This window comes from Doryrhamphus excisus, unplaced genomic scaffold, assembly GCF_037039965.1.
Source record: "Doryrhamphus excisus strain RoL-2023G ecotype Guam unplaced genomic scaffold, RoL_Dexc_Guam_v1.1 HiC_scaffold_24, whole genome shotgun sequence".
Classification (NCBI taxonomy): Eukaryota; Metazoa; Chordata; class Actinopteri; order Syngnathiformes; family Syngnathidae; genus Doryrhamphus; species Doryrhamphus excisus.
In genome coordinates this window covers 7,359,786-7,371,755 of record NW_027621862.1, presented here as the reverse complement: position 1 = coordinate 7,371,755, position 11,970 = coordinate 7,359,786, and the positions used below count along the sequence as shown (strand labels likewise).

Below are 11,970 nucleotides of genomic sequence, written 5' to 3'. Positions count from 1 at the left end.
CCTCATATTAACTCTAACAAGATCTCAGTGTATAGACTGGTCATATATCCCATCTCATTTCATATTATCTACATACTGTATTGTATATAACTCTGGGGAAAACTGTTGATTTTGTTAATACTTGGGCTGTTCCTATTGTTTATTTTTCTATATTGTGTATTTTGTACTGCTTAACTGATTCTGTACTGCAAATCTCCCCACTGAGGGACGAATAAATGCATATTTATCTTATCTTAATTAGGATACTTCACTTGTTTTTCATCAAAAAAATACATATCCAAACTGTTTTTTATTGTTTCGCCACTTTGTTACTTCTGAAAGACCGAGTGTTTGCATCACACGCTGCCCAGATATTTATCCCGTATTCAGCTGGTTTGGAAGGCATGTATTGCCTAAATGGGCAGCGACCTCTGAATGCCACCAGCCTTTCATCCACTGTGATATTAGGGCCTGGGTTATAGAGAAGTGGAAGCTGCTCTACCCACTTGTCCCACACTGTCCTAATAGCTGCCAGCTTGTCTTTCTCCTGTCTACCAGCCAATGTTTCTCGATTATCAAATCGGATCACTCTGGAGAAAATGTGAAAAGTCTCCAGAGACATTGTGGCTCAAAATATAGCTCTCTCTGCCTGTCGCTGCATCCCACACTTGCTGTCGATTCATCCTTTGACTCGTCAACCCCAGCCAGGATGAGGAGCCCCAAATATGCATCGAAATGGGTTTTGTCCAACTCTTTCCACTTCTCCCCAAAAACATGCCTCATTTCTAGATTAGTAATTTCCAGAATGATTTTCTGTATTGAATTAGGCATGACCAGCTCAAAAGCTGACTTGATTTCAGTCACTGCCATCCTCGTGGGCCCTGGCCCTGTTTTTATTTTATTTTTTTCTGCAGACAGTTTTGCCTGACACATGGTATTGGATGATGAAGACCACTGTATTTCAGCTTTTTTTTTCAAAGTATTCCTTCCACCGTCCAACTACATCCCCAGTCGAGGTCAGCAAGCCCTCGTCTCCACTGCAAACAGTGTGGACCGGGCACTGCTTCCCTTTTCTGAGGTGCCGGATGGTTCGCCAGAACTTCTTCTAGGCTGACCAAAAGTCGTGCTCCATGGCCTCATGGAATTCCTCCCACAACCGAGTTTTTGCCTCAATAACCGCCGACGCCGCGAACCGTTTGGCCTGACAGTACCTGTCAGCTGCTTCCGGAGTCCCACAAGCCATCAATGCTCGATAGGACTCCTTCTTCAGCTTAACAAGAGCCCTGACCTCTGGTGTCCACCATCGGGTTTGGGGCCTGCCGCCACGACTGGCACCGACCGCCTTGTGGCCGCAGCTTTGGTCAGCCGCCTCAGCAATGGAGGCACAGAATATGGCCCATTCGGACTCAATATCCCGGTCCTCACACAGCACAGACATGATTTTGTTTTTGTTTGTTTTTATTACGCAATAGCTGGTAGCTGGTGCTCCAACAGGGTATGAGCAGGTGGTGGTGGTGGTGATGGTGGAATAACCATAGCTGCAGGCAGTATCACTGCAGGCACAGCAGTGGTAGTGCTTAGCGACTGCCAAAGCTGCTGTGTATGTTGCAGCTTCTCTGGGCTGGTATTTAGTGAAGATGATGTGTTAAGAAATTTACTGTTGTGTTTTATGTATTTGGAAATATGCAATTTTGTTGTTGGACGCAGCATGCTGTTGGGGTCTTTGCTGGACTTGTGGACAAGAGTGCCATACTCCTGAACCACAAGCTTGATCATGTCCTCGTGCCTGCGGTGTTTATTAAGGAGATTGTCAATTGCCGACTTCATTGGAGATGGCCAGCGCTTGTGGTCCAACACAAATACTCTCCCTCCAGTCTTCACTGGTCCAGTACGGGCAGCAGTCGGAGAACATTGGATGAAAGGCTTTTTTTCCTGTGAAAGGGCAGAACTCAGAATGACACCTGAAAAATAACAGACCGGACCACCTGAGAGTGAAGCACTTGAGTATTTGCAAATGGCCATGCGCGTGTTGTTGACATTTGCTGCCAGGCAATCAGGATGCGAGACAGACGTCAGACAAGCAAAGAGACTTTGGAGAAATGAAGTCATGTGTTTGAATCCCATCTAAGCCATCAGTCAAGTCACCCTTTTCTTCTCCACAATATTATTGTTTTCCAATTAATCCCTATATCATTACAAACTATTCCAGCCCATCAGGCTTATATTGATACCAGTGCTTGAAATAAAATACAAAATCAATGCAATGTAACAAAGAATATTTATTTATCAGGTTGCCACACTCAAGAACACTCTCAATAATAAAAAATAAATAACAATCTACATGTAAGCAGTTATGAATAACAAATATATTGTTCACTTATTTTGCCGCCTTTGTTTCTCCTTTTCATAGAAAGGAGAGGCCTGGAACTCCCTCCAGCTCATCTATTTTTCCATCTCGTGCGCTCTATAGATGGCGAACACTTTGGCAGGAAAGTAGATGTACTTCTTTGAAGCCAGTGTGGATGTGGGGGCTTTTCGGGCCCTGCTTCAGCTGCATCTTGCAGAGGCACTTTCGGACAGGGGGTGGAGGAGATTCCGCCCTCTTCCTCCTCTTCTGCTGTTTTTCTTCCACCCTCTTTCTTGTCTCATCCAGCTCTTGCTGGAAGAAGTCTGTTTGACTGAAATCTTTAAACGGCATCTTAGGGTCTGTCAGATCTTCTGCAGCAATAAAAGTATCTGACAGGGCCCCGCTGATAAAAGTCATGTATTGATGTCCCATCCCCTTGATATTTTAATTTTGGTTGGCCACAGCACACAGTTTTTGTTTGAGTCTTCTACGTGACAGGCGGAGATATTGTCCACTATATTAACGAGGACTGCTGTTGAGTTGATGTGGTGTCAATTGGTCAAGGAGGAATTCAGAACAGGCTTGTGGCCCATGACCGTTTTTATGGTAGCTGGAGACTTCAACCAGTGAAATTCATCCATTTTCTGTCATCAACGGATTGCATTCCCCACCTGTTACCAGCATGGGGACATTCCAACCCAAGATGAGAAAACACTGGACCAGCTTCACCCTACCCCCACTTTTAGATCAAAAGTATGAGCTACCCAGGCCTTTGGTGACAAGACTTGCAAACGCCTCCTATTACCTTCAAAATACAAGGGCAGCAGGACAACCCCTTGGTACATTATGGAAAGTATGTGAGGTGCCGGACTTTTAACTGGAACTGGAAAGAGTTGTGTAGCACCACACACAAACCTGAGCGCGGGTCTCCCGCGTGGCAGGCGAGAATTATTCCACTGAACCACCGATGCTTGCATAGGCACAGTGGACTTGCGATGCAGGTCACTGGGAAGATATTCGGCTCGAAGGACCATTTGGTTCCCCATTCATGTCCGTCAAAAAATCACAACAGTGTACAGTGTCTTCTCTGAAGGGCCCTTGCTTACCAGTTGATGGGGTTTGACTTGATTCCTTGTCACATAAAAGCATTCTGTCATCTCTTGATCTATAATCCTGGTTGACGCTTTTGCAAAAGCCTATATTTTTAGCAGAGCTTCTGTGTTTCACCAGACCTGCGCAGAAACTAACCGAAATCTGTGACTTGATCAACCTAACTTCTGATCAAATGTGTAAGACCATGGAAGCTGCAATGTGCTTTTGAAAAGTCATTGACACACAGTTTGCCAATTGGGAACCACACAAGTGCTGTGCAAGAGTGGAGCGCAAACATAAATGAACAGTGACAAAATGTATTAAAATAGACAGACTGCATTGGTCACTCAATCAGAATTTCTCAGTTTGCTATGTGACAAAGAATCAAGTCAAACTCTATTGACAGGGAAGTGGAGGTCCTTCAGACAAGACAGTATTGCCATTCTTTCCTGACAGACATAACACAAGCAAAGGGCTTGTCCTTTGAGCCGGAGTTGAACCAACGACCTAAGGATGCCAGCTTGAACCACTACAGCCCTCCGCTCTTTCAACTGAGATATTGAAGGTCTTGTCGCTTTGAGGCGAGTGTGTACGGCCGAGCGTGCCACGGTGTCTCATTGAGGTTGTGGGCTTTAACACGCTGTGGCTGAGAATGCCACTTTTGACAGAATTTTACAAAAGGCAAATAACTCCTTGGAGACTGCGGGCATTGATCCCACAACAAGACAAGACAAGGTGCTAGACAAGAGAATGCAGTTAGGACTGGGTTTAGGGTGATACCTATGGCTGTAATTGACGTAGATATCGGGATTGGGGCCCGGATTCGTGTTCGGTACTTGGGAACATTTAATCACAAAAAAACAAAATCATTTTTGGAGAATGTGGGCATTGATCCCGCGACCTCTCACATGCTAAGCTAGTGCTCTACTATTTGAGCTAATTCCCCTGCTGCTGCAGCGTTGGCATAGAAGGTTCAGTCTCCTAACTATTTTGGGTCTTTTGCTGGAGTCTAAGCGTCTCTGCCTTTCAGAGTGCAGCTACACTGCAGTGCCTGGTGGTCTCGTGGCTAGGACTTGGTGCTCTCACTGCTGCGGCCCCGGTTCGGTTTGTGGTCAGAGAGCTGCCATTTGGACAGGTTTGAGTGGAGGATTTTGGTTGATCAAACGGTTCAGGTCACCTTTAAGCGCTATCTGCCAAGGAGTGGAAGGACCACAATGGGTCATCCTGAATATCACTAAATTGGCAAACAGTTTTCCTTGCTATTTAACCACTGGTCTTTTTGGGGCAGTCATGGTGCAAGGACGTCTGTGGCCAAGATGGACCATCCAAAATCCCACTAAGTAGTTGTGAGCTGGAAGGACCACAATGGGTCATCCTAAATAAATTGCTAACTAAGTTTCAAACTAACAGGTTGAAATTCTGCCGACAACATGCAGTTTTGGGGGCACTCCTGGTGTCAAGACTTCACTGACAGTGGCGATCCATGGGAAATCCTCAGATTAAAAATGTGTCAGTGGATCCATGGGAATCCATGTGAAATCCCCTAACCAAAACCACATGGTCCTCATGGGAAATCCCCTGACCCAAAATGTGAGCCGAAATACCACTAATGAGTTGATAATTCTCATGGTTGCTGACTGAATTGGCCAACACTTTTCCTTGCATTTGTACTGATATAACACAGAATAATTGGTGCATTTTAACCATTGGTCTTTTGGGGCAGTCATGGTGTAAAGACGTCTGTGACAATGGAGATCCAGGTGAAATTGCCTGGATTTTCATGGTTGCTTACTGAATTGACAAACACTTTCCCTTGCACTTTGACTGATATCCAACGTTATAACTGGTGAGGTTCTGTGCATCTTACAAGTTGTTGTGGCCAGTGGTGCAAGCGATGGACTACAAAATCCATTGGGGTTTCCCAGCATAGGTTCAATTCCTGCTGACAACGTGTGGTTCTGGGGGCAGTCATGGTGTGAATTCTTCCTTGCACTGGTCTTTTGGGGCAATTATGGTTTAAGGACATCTGTGACAATGGAGATCCAGGTGAAATTGCCTGGATCTTCATGGTTGCTGAGTGAATTAGCAGGTTACCTTGCACTTTGACTGATATCCAACGGCATAATCGTGAGGTTCTTTGCAGCTTAGTTGTTGTGGACGAGTGGTTAAGGTGGCGGACTTGAGATCCATAGGGATTTCTATGCGCAGGTTCAAATCCTGTTGACCACGTGCAGTTTTGGGTTCAGACTTTTCTGACGGTGGTGATCCATGGGAAATCCTCAGACCAAAAATGTGTCAGGAGATCCATGGGAATCCATGTGAAATCCCCTGACCAAAACCACTCATGAGTTGACAAGTCTCATGGTTGTTAACAGTTTCCATTACATTTCAACTGATATACAGCAACATCATCTGTGAGGTTCTGAGCTTTTGAGCAACAAGTTGTTGTGGCCGAGTGGTAAAGTGTTTCTCCGTGCAGGTTCAAACCCTGACGACAAAACTGACGACAGTTTTGGGGGCAGTTGTGGTGTTTGGGCTGTTTCTTCCTTTAACAGTAAGAGTATTATTACTTACACTTACTTAAAGATTTGAATTCAAATACAAATACAACTGAATTAAGAATCATTGCCAGAAACCGGCACAGAATTTCAGACAATGCTTTGATGCAGACTGGTCACGATTCCTCTGAAGTTCACCAAAGCAGACCTGACTTAAGGTGACTACACTTCCAAAGTTCTCAGCTATGACTGAACCTCTCACTCTTTGTGTTCCCTGACAAAAGAGGTCGGCTGTGGAATTGATCAAACATCAGGATGGCCACATCAATAAACACAAAAATGATATCTAGTGGAGTAAAAAAGCCTGGTTAGCTCAGTCGGTAGAGTGTGTGACCCCCCCCCCCCCATTTATGTTCTTATTTATTGTTTGTTCTCTTTTATCTTGTATTTTATATTGGTGTTTTTATATCTTTTGTACTGGTACCTTGGGTGTCCTGAAAGGCGCTTTGAAATAAAATGTATTATTATATTATTATTTATTATTATTATTATTAATCTCGGGGGAGTTTGAGCCCCACATTGGGCGATTTAGCACTTTTGTTGATACGTCTGAAAGATATCTTTCCTGTGGAAAATTGTTCAACATGCAGAAAACATTTCATTCGAAATATACAAAAACAAACCCCATTCTTGAATGACCTTCAGACTCGAATGTCTGTGACAGATGTCAAGGATCAGCTGGCAAGATGTGCATGTGAGGAACACACTTGGTTTGTGTGTGGTGCTACGAACAAATCATACAAATCAAACACAGTTTCGAAATGAGGACCTTTTGCGTGTAGGGCAAACATGGAAACACTACACTATGGAAACCTGGAGGAAGGGGCTTTTAAGGGGACTGGGGAAGTCACAAAGCAGTTGCCAAACAATGAAACACGACGATGTGTCCAAAGTGGGGGCAGATTGACAATTGTCCAAATTGACAAATATTTCTCCTTTGTAGGGATAATTGTAGTTCATATAGTAACATGTTCCAGAAATCATGATCGCGGCTTGAAAGGTTTAGAAAGAAACACCCTAGCCACCCTCGGGTCCACCTTGATTTCGGTGGACTAAACTTGTGCCCTTGGAGTCAATGGTTTGGCTTGTAACCTCTACGAACGTTGGCAGAAAGGGTGGCCTTTTGAATAACAAAGTTAAGGTCCTTTCAGCCAGCCAATATGGCTTCTCAAACTGAAAACTCGCAACGTAAACAGGGATTGTTCTGAAACCTGGGCTTGAACCAGATACTTTTTGAACTTCAGTCTAACGCTCTCCCAAGTGAGCTATTTCAGCTGCAACGGTGGCATCCTGCTTTTTCAGTCGGAGCTAAAAGTGAAAGTAGGGTACCTACTTTTTAAAAAAAGTACGATATCCAACTTCAAATACAAATGGCCGCCATTTTTCAAGATGGCCACCATTCATAGACGTTCTAAATCGTATTTGCACTAAAATAATGACAAAATAATGTCATTGTGATAATCTGTACATCAAAATATATGTTTTTGGACACAAGGAGTTCAATTATGTATTCAAAATTTCAATATCATCAATTGTTATAGCTATATAATGACAATTATGTGACTTTTACATGCATAAATGTCTCAGTGAAGTTACCAATATGGTATCACAATTCTTCATGACAGAAGTGCAATAGATTGAACTGAATTTAGCCTGAATCATTGTTTTACTCTTTACATTTGCAGGAACACAGTTGTGTGCAGTTCAGAGTGTAGCGATAACATTTGCATGGGCCCTGACATTCACCAGTGCAGCGGCATTTGGTCAGCTGCTGGCAGGACTGATCAATGTGTGGAAGGGTTGACCACAAAACTTCCCAGGATTCCCCTTGCTTTCTCCAGCCCCAGTTGCTAGGGCTTTCAGAATGCATTTGGCAGACCGTTGCTTGGCCCCATGCAGGCAGCTTGGAAGGTTGATCGTTTGACATGCTGAACAAGCGATGAAGTTGTTGGTGGGATGGAATCATAGGACCGTTGTTTCCGAGCATACAAGTGCAGTCTTGCCTCATCAACCTTTGTAGTGTTGCTGTGTTGCACATAGTGACAACAATTTTTTCAAGAATGTCAAGGTCGGCATCTTTTATGGTAGGTGGGTACTTGCTGAGTTTCCTGAACACTGGGCTCACCTCAGGACAAACTGCCCATGTTTGCCATGCTGTTGTCTTCCTCTACCTCGAAATGCTGACACAACATCACAGCCAGTGAAGGCATGAAAGAAGAGCATGCCACTGGATTTCTCTGGGCCGAGGTTCCTCACCAAGTCATGAATTGGGAACCATCTAATGGACTGCCCCTGGCCGAATTCAACTCAAAACATTTCCAAGCCAGCATCTTGAAGACTCAAAGACCCAAACTGCTATGACAAGAATGTCTGTGTCACATCAACACAGACTTTGTCTGCTGCTTGGCTGCATGGAGGGCATGTGTGAAAATCCTGGAGTCAGCTTCTTCATGATTGCAAGGCTGTAGGCTTTCAAAGTTGATGGGTTTGTTTGACAAGACCTTCTCCCCTTTGGTCCCCTACTCCTAGCCCGATCGTTCATCCAACGCTGTTTAGATCCCATGCGATCTGTACACCTTCCGGGTAACTAAAGCCCCGTTACCCTTGGCTCGGCTTTCCCGCGCTGGCACACCCTGTCTATTCAGGCGCGACTATCTAACAACTACACTACAACTGACTACACTTCTATACTAGTTGAGATGTATATTGGGCTTATTAGATAGCATTTGGGACACTTATGTATACTAAGTTGCCTATTTAATACTACAACAGTTAGTAATTATACAACTACAACTACAACTACATTTAGTACACTACAAGCCCATTGAACCCCATGCTGAGTTTCGCAGCAGTGATGTCATCAGTCTGCCCTGGTTGTGCTATGACATCACTCTCATGAGGTAATACAAACCAACAACATTAATATTTGAAAGTTACAGTAATGTAACAAATACATAGCAGAGGACAAGTAAACTTTGTGACCAGGTAGCTTAGAAGCATACAACTTTTCTGATATAAACACCAATTTATAGTAATGTCAGGCTCCATATTGAAAAATGGTGTCCATATTGGAATTTTGAATACATTATTGGATTTAATAAATTATAATACATTCATTTGGCATTCTGTCCATAAAAAAATATTGTGTTTATTTGAGTTCTACTTCAACAAGTACATGTTTTTCAAATTTGCTCTGGCGGCCATGTTGAAAATTGGCAGCCATATTACATTTTATGTTGGATATCGTACTTTTCTTAAAATATGTATCTGAAATGTCATCTGTGCCAATTTTGGTGCTTGTATCACCAAGTGAAAGATTCTTATGAAATGTTTGGATAATCTGCCCATATTGGTACTTTATGGAACTAGTGAGGTGCCTGGCTTTTAACTGGAACTGAAAAGACTTGTGTAGCCCCGCTCACAAACCAAGTGTCTTCCTCACATGCACATGTTGCCAGCTGATCCTTGACATCAGCTGTCACAAAGATTCACGTCATTTGGGGAACTCATCCTGATCCACGGTTACCACTGATTTGTATTTGAACTCAAATCAGCAAGTAAATAAGTAATACACTAACTGGTAAAGAAAAACACAGTCCAAACATTTGATTGCTGTATGGCAAGTTGGTTCCACCAAGACTTGAACTTGGATCACAAGATTCAAAGTCCAGAGTGCTAACCATTACACCATGGAACCTGCAAGCGTACAGACATCGTCGGGTCCTGAAGTACATCCTGTCAGATTACATTAGAGTTGATAGAACTTCACTGATGCTGTTGTTTTGGGAATTGTGTAGAAAAAAAGCAGTAATCAGGTCAAAGGACAGGGAGGGCTTGTCCGGGAATTGAACTCGGGACCTCTCGCACCCGAAGCAAGAATCATACCACTAGACCAACAAGCCCCTTTCTGGACAAACACCTGTGGCCCATATTTCCCGGCGATATTGCACTGGCGAGTGATAGGGGCTTTTTTTGTTCACAGTCCGCATTCTCTGCACTCGTGGTCTAAATTTTGGGTAGAGGATAATGGGGTCCACTGCCCCCATTGATCTGCTCCTTGCAGTCTTGACAATGGGGTCGCCCACCCCCATTGATCTGCTTCATGCAGTCACGGCGGGCGAGGTTTGCTGCCGCTCTGCTTTGCCATGCTGTTTTCTTTACCTTTCCCCGGTCGGTTGGCAGCCTTGATGGGGGTGTTTCACAGTTGACTGGGTTGTGCGCTGTTGGTTATGGGGCCTGGGGGGTTTTGGCCTTTTGTCGATGGAGTCGATGGAGAGAGCTGGGTGAACAGTTGTAAAGGATATTTTTTCACCTTTTGGGGATTGGAACATTGACTTTGTCCGTAGAAAATTTGTTATGTCGAGAGTGGTGTTTAGAAGAAAATCAGTTTTGGTGTTGTTAAACTCATTTAAAGAGCACCTGTTCAGATGGTGGGGCACCCTGCTAACAGGTGGCAAACCTCCTGATGTGGGCTTCGCCCCCCTTGATTGACCCTGAAAACGTCCGATCTCAGAAGCTAAGCAGGGGCGGGCCTGGTTAGTACATGGATGGAATACAAGGACAATACAAGGGAATACAAGGGCAACAGGACAATCCTTTGGTACTTCATGGAAACGATGTGAGGTGCCTTTTAACTAGAAGTGGAAAGACTTGTGTAGCCCCTCACACAAACCATGTGTCTTCCTCCCATGCACATGTTGCCAGCTGATCCTTGACATCAGCAAAATTTTGGTTCTAGGACAATGGGGTCCCCTGCCCCCATTGGTCTTTTCCAAGCGGTAACAGTGGCCGAGAGGTTAAGGCGTTGGACTCGAAATCCAATGGGGTTTCCCTGCACAGGTTCAAATCCTGTCTGTGACGCTTTGGTTGGGCATTTGTTGCCGCCATGCTGTTTACCTTGTGGTGGAGTACTGTTGGTTATGAGGGCTGGGGTGTTGTCCTTTCGAGGCCCGCGTTCTCTACAATGGTGGTCTAAATTTTGGGTAGAGGATAATGGGGTCCACTGTCCCCATTGATCTGCTTCTTGCAGTCTCGGTGGCCGAGAGGTTTGTTGCCACTCTGCTTTTGACATGCTGTTTTCAGCGGCCTTGTCGAGGGTGTTTCACAGGTGGGTGGTGTGATGTTGGATATGGGGGCAAGTGGGTTGTCGCCGTTTTGTTGTTCCTGGAGCACATAAAGAAGAGTGGCCAGTACGAGGGGTTAAACCCATGACCTTGGCGTTATTAGCACCACACGCTGACCAACTGAGCTAACCGGGATAGCGACAGAGAGCTGCTGGAATGACAAGGCGCTACGAAACGCGTATCGGGCAGAGCCGCTCCGACCCACACGTCGGCTCCAAATCCCACCTCCCGGGGCTCTTCCGGCACCACTCCTCCCTCCCTGCTCCAGCAGTGGAGCGCCGTCTGACGACGTCGGGAGTGTCGTCCCCATGCAACTGGGAGCCAGTCGCCTTTCGTCAGCGGAGAGGAGTCACCGTCTACGCCTGTGGCTGTGCCTGTACTGTGGGAGTCCTACACACAATTTCCCGCGGTCCAGTTCGCCCAGCACGCCAATGCTCTTCCTCCACCAGGGATATTCCCCAGCTGCTGGCACTGCCCGCTCCAACCACACCGGCTGCGTCATCCGCTTTGGTGGGCCGACTTCAGGTGGAAGGTACGATATCCTGGGCGGGGGAAGCTTCTCCTACCACAGCATTAATTGACTCTGGGGCGGACGAGAACTTCATTGATAGCGGACTGGTCAGTTCTCTTAACATTCCTACTGTTGAGCTTGTCCCCCACAAGAATGTCTGCTCGCTAGATGAACATCATCTGGCATGCATTGCGCATCAGACATGCACCATATCCTTGGTGCTGTCGGGTAACCACCACAAGGTCACAAATTTTTTTCTTATGCCCTCTCGCTCAGCTCTGTTAGTACTCGGCCTCCCCTGGCATCCTGTGCGTGTGTTGTGATGTTTTGTCATTTAGCGCCACTTTGCAGAGGCACATC

The 11,970-nt window shown here is 45.3% G+C and overlaps 3 non-coding genes across 3 annotated transcripts; 1 reads left to right on the top strand and 2 right to left on the bottom strand.

Annotated features, from left to right (window-relative positions):
• Positions 1-9,601: 9,601 nt before the first annotated feature.
• On the bottom strand, positions 9,602-9,673 carry trnaq-uug (transfer RNA glutamine (anticodon UUG)). The gene has a single exon. It is a non-coding gene; the product is annotated as a tRNA-Gln (tRNA).
• Positions 9,674-9,806: 133 nt separating this feature from the next.
• trnap-cgg (transfer RNA proline (anticodon CGG)) lies at positions 9,807-9,878 on the bottom strand. The gene has a single exon. It is a non-coding gene; the product is annotated as a tRNA-Pro (tRNA).
• An 876-nt stretch (positions 9,879-10,754) lies between these two features.
• On the top strand, positions 10,755-10,836 carry trnas-cga (transfer RNA serine (anticodon CGA)). The gene has a single exon. It is a non-coding gene; the product is annotated as a tRNA-Ser (tRNA).
• The last annotated feature ends 1,134 nt before the right edge of the window (positions 10,837-11,970 follow it).